This window comes from Dama dama, chromosome 17, assembly GCF_033118175.1.
Source record: "Dama dama isolate Ldn47 chromosome 17, ASM3311817v1, whole genome shotgun sequence".
Lineage (NCBI taxonomy): Eukaryota > Metazoa > Chordata > Mammalia > Artiodactyla > Cervidae > Dama > Dama dama.
In genome coordinates this window covers 25,338,055-25,342,680 of record NC_083697.1, presented here as the reverse complement: position 1 = coordinate 25,342,680, position 4,626 = coordinate 25,338,055, and the positions used below count along the sequence as shown (strand labels likewise).

Genomic DNA, 4,626 nt, shown 5'->3' with positions numbered 1-4,626 from the left:
CATGGGATTCTCCAGGCCAGAATACTGGAATGGATATCCACTCCCTTCTCCAGGGGATCCTCTGGACCCACGGATTGAACGTAGGTCTCAATTGCAGGCAGATTCTTTACCATCTGAGTCACTAGGGAAGCTCATCTGAACTGCCAAAAGACATTCTGTGAGAATTCTAAGGCTGGCTCTGTGATATGTGACATTTGGAAAAAGAGGGAAGAACCCTCAATATTAATCAGCTGACTTTCCAAAAGTACCTCCTGACTGCTTTGCATTTTAAAACTGTTTGGAGATTTCTTTCTGGCATAATTCCATCAAAAAGTATGAGCATCTTATGCTGCTTCAATTATCAATGATTCCCTCTCATTCCAAAAAAAAAAAAAAAAAAAGGAGCAATTGGTTTAACTGTCTTGAAAATAAAATTGATATGTTTTGACTTAGTTTTTATTTGGATTCTTCAGTTCTAGTTTTTTAGTCCTTTGATATATTTGTCAGATTACCTTGGATATTCATCCCCACCCCTACCACATTAACACAGCCTCAATTTCTGGTATTCTTTTATTATATCAGTGATTTTTGACAGCCATGGTTTATTGAGTTCTGAGACATCTTGGATCAGATATTAATATCTGAATTTGACTTTAGCAATCCTTGCATGTTATAGAGACTAATTTTTCTATTTTAGATATTTTTCTTGACTGCTAAAATGGACTGTTGAATTGCTTTTGCTTTATTACTATTATTTTGTTGTTTTTATTGTTGTTAAAAGGTTAATCACAGGTAGTTAATACAGAACTATGAGACAATGTGCAGCAAAGGAAGCAGAGATCTAATTCATCTAATACAGTCCTGGTCATGGTGAATAGAAAAGCATTATGGAGTGGTCATATAAACTAAATGTTTAACAAAATCCATAAAACAAGATACCTATACTCATGGATGAGTTGCTCCAGAAGGTGATTTAAAACAAAATCTTTCTGTTTTTTGTTTATTATGAAGTAGTTTGTACCATTTCCATGGATAATTTTAGTTCTTTTCTATTGGATTGATTGACATCACAGAGGAAAGGAAATACTCTTGAGTTCTTGTAAACTTTTTAAGTAGTTTATTGTCATTACTAAAATATTTGGAGGTAGGATTCCAGAGAATACAGGCAGAATCTTTTTCCCTTAAATATGTGTCTTCTGTAGACTCTGATATTGTGAATCTTGCCTTATCTTTATATCCCAATCAGTTTTTGTCACACTGTATATTCTTAGTGTAAGTAAAGTAAAAGAGTTAATGATATAATAAATATAACTTCAGAGTTAAGTTCAGTTGCTCAGTCATGTATGACTCTATGTGACCCCATGGACTGCAGCACACCAGCTCCATCACCAACTCCCGGAGGTTGCTCAAACTCGTGTCCATCAAGTCGGTGATGCCATCCAACCATCTCATCCCATGTCATCCCCTTCTCTTCCTGCCTTCAATCTTTCCCAGCATCAGGGTCTTTTCAAATGAGTCAGTTCTTTGCAACAGGTGACCAGAATATTAGAGCTTCAGCTTCAGCATCAGTCCTTCCTATGAATATTCAGGACTGATTTCCTGAATATCAAACCAGGATTGATTGGTTTGATCTCTTTGCAGTCTAAGGGACTCTCAAGAGTCTTCTCCAACACCACAGTTCAAAAACATCAATTCTTCTGCACTCAGCTTTCTTTATAGTCCAACTGTCACATCCATACATGACTACTGGAAAAACCATAGCCTTGACTAGATAGACCTTTGTTGGCAAAGTAATGTCTCTGCTTTTTAATATGCTGTCTAGGTTGGTCATAGCTTTTCTTCCAAGGAGCAAGCGTCTTTTGATTTCATGGCTGCAATCACCATCTGCAGTGATTTTGGAACCCCCCAAAATAAAGTCTCTCACTGTTTCCATTGTTTTCCCATCTATTTGCCATGAAGTGATGGGACTGGGTGCCATGATATTAGTTTTCTGAATGTTGAGCTTTAAGCCAACTTTTTTACTCTTCTCTTTCACTTTCTTTTTTTTTTTTTCCTCTTTCACTTTCATCAAGAGGCTCTTTAGTTCTTCTTCGCTGTAAAGGTGGTGTCAGCTGCATATCTGAGGTTATTGATATTTCTCCCGTATATCTTGCTTCCAGCTTGTGTTTCATCCAGCGCAGCATTTCTCATGATGTACTCTACACAGAAGTTAAATAAGCAGGGTGACAATATACAGCCTTGACGTACTCCTTTCCCAATTTGAAACCAGTCTGTTGTTCCATGTCCAGTTGTTCTTCTTCTTTTTTTTTTTTTTTAGTTAAGAGATTTTTTTCTGATAGCTGTAATTACAGTGCTTGTTTGTCGAAATGAAAACTGAAAACAAGTATACAAAGCAGTTGATTACTAATTGTGTATTGAAAGCAGTAAGAGGTTCCACGACACCAAATAAACCAGTTCTGAGGTTTTCCCCAAGATAAAGTTTAACAGCTCCAGCTTCTTCAGTGTTTATCAAAATACAAAAGAAAAAAGTAGAGGTTATCATTTTCAGTGGCAAATCTGACCCTTGCAGGCTGAGGAGTGAAAGCACATGTAGACAGGGGCTCTGAGGGGTGGGGCTCAAGGATGACCACCCGCACTCCTGCTGGTGAGACCCCAGAGAGCCCGGAGCAGGCAAGCAAGGGGACTGCAGGACTCCCGCTCCAGCCAGGGCGTTCCAACAAAAGTGCCCATGCTGACCCGAGAAAAGGCCGGGGTTCTTCCAAGGGGTCTGAGAACAGCGGCTGCAGCCTCCACCCCATCTCCTGGGCGGCCATGTATGCACAAATACAAGCACAAACGCTATGGGGTGTGGGATGACCTGAGACAGAGTAAATCACAGGGACCCTATTGTGACCATGCAGAATGGATATCATGACTGGTTCTGCCCCGTTTCATGTTCCCAACGGGAAACAGACCACCAGTGGACTGGACTCAGGCCGTTACCGCAGAACCTACATTAGGCACATTTCTCCCTTCTGGGTGTTCAAGTGTTCTCCTTATTTTGTATTTGTAACTATTTTAAAAAATGCACTGAGTTTGGGTTAAAAACCAACCACCAAAATGGATCTCAACACAGATCTAAAGCCCAGAGGAGGAGTATTGGGCTTGTCTGACACAAAACTCCTGGATGACCCGTGTGCCTAAAATCCCTTCTCAGTACTAAACAGTGGGTTGATTTTCTTTTTACAATAAAAAAGGCTGAGTAATATTGCATAGGAGTACCAGAAACTGCCTCATTGGAAACAAAAACTATTTACATTAAATAAAAACCCAGTTGCAGGCTGCGTCTGCACATTTACAGCATGGTGAAGCACGCCGTGACGGACCATGGAGACAGCTTCTGGCACTCACACCGCAGGGGCACGTTTGCCACAGGAGAGTAAAGCGAGGGTAGAAGGAGGGAGTGAGAGGGGCGGAGAGAGGACTGCAGCTCATTTCTAGTGCCGGAGCTGATTGGGCAGCCAGTCCAGTCCCTCGTAAAGCCCGTCCCGCCGGTGGCACAGGTGGCCTGAATGTACCAGTTCCTGGGCGCAGAGAGTGTAGGCCCAGCTTGTCTGTGATCTCGGCCGCATTCATGGCATTGGGGAGGCCCTGTTTGTTAGCAGACACTAACAGAACGGCGTCCCTGAGCTCGTCTTCGGCCAGCATCCTCATGAGCTCCTTGCCGGCCTCATTCACACGCTCTCTGTCATTGCTGTCAACCACAAAGATGAGACCTTGTGTGTTTTGAGAGTAGTGGCGCCACAGAGGCCGGATCTTGTCCTGGCCGCCCACGTCCCACACAGTGAAGCTGATGTTCTTGTACTCCACGGTCTCCACGTTGAAGCCGGTAGTGGGAATGGTGGTTACAGTTTCACCCAGCTTCAGTGTGTACAGGATGGTGGTCTTTCCCGCAGCATCTAGGCCCACCATGAGAATGCGCATTTCTTTTTTGCCAAAAAGGCCCTTGAAGAGGTTTGCAAAGATATTCCCCATGCTGCCGACCGGTGGGAGCAATACTGGCCAGAGAAACCCTCGGAGGCCGCGGCGCAGATGCTGCTTGGAGGCAGGTGTTGGTTTCGCTCCCACCTCCATGTCCAGTTCTAATTGTTGCTTCTTGACCTGCATACAGATTTCTCAGGAGGCAGGTAAGGTGGTCTGGCATTCTCATCTTCTTTAAAGGCAAAGGTGGTCTGGTATTCCCATCTCCTTTAAAGGCAAAGGAGAAAAGGAAAGATACACACATTTGAATGCAGAGTTCCAAAGAATAGCAAGGAGAGATAAGCATTTCTCAGTGATCAATGCAAAGAGATAGAGGAAAACAATATCTTCAAGAAAAATTAGAGATACCAAGGGAACATTTCATGCAAAGATGGGCACAATAAAGGACAGAAATGGTATGGACCTAACAGAGGCAGAAGATGAGAAGAGGTAGCAAGAATACACAGAAACTATACAAAAAAGATCTTCACAACCCAGAAAACCACCATGGTGGTATCACTGACCTAGAGCCAGACATCCTGGAATGTGAAGTCAAGTGGGCCTCAGGAAGCATCACTACAAGCAAAGCTAGTGGAGGTGATGGAATTCCAGTTGAGCTATTTCAAATCCTGAAAGATGATGCTGTAA

At 42.7% G+C, this 4,626-nt stretch overlaps 1 pseudogene; it reads right to left on the bottom strand.

The window, feature by feature from the left end:
• Nucleotides 1–3,455: 3,455 nt before the first annotated feature.
• LOC133071886 (ADP-ribosylation factor 1-like) lies at nucleotides 3,456–3,993 on the bottom strand (annotated as a pseudogene).
• Nucleotides 3,994–4,626: the final 633 nt, after the last annotated feature.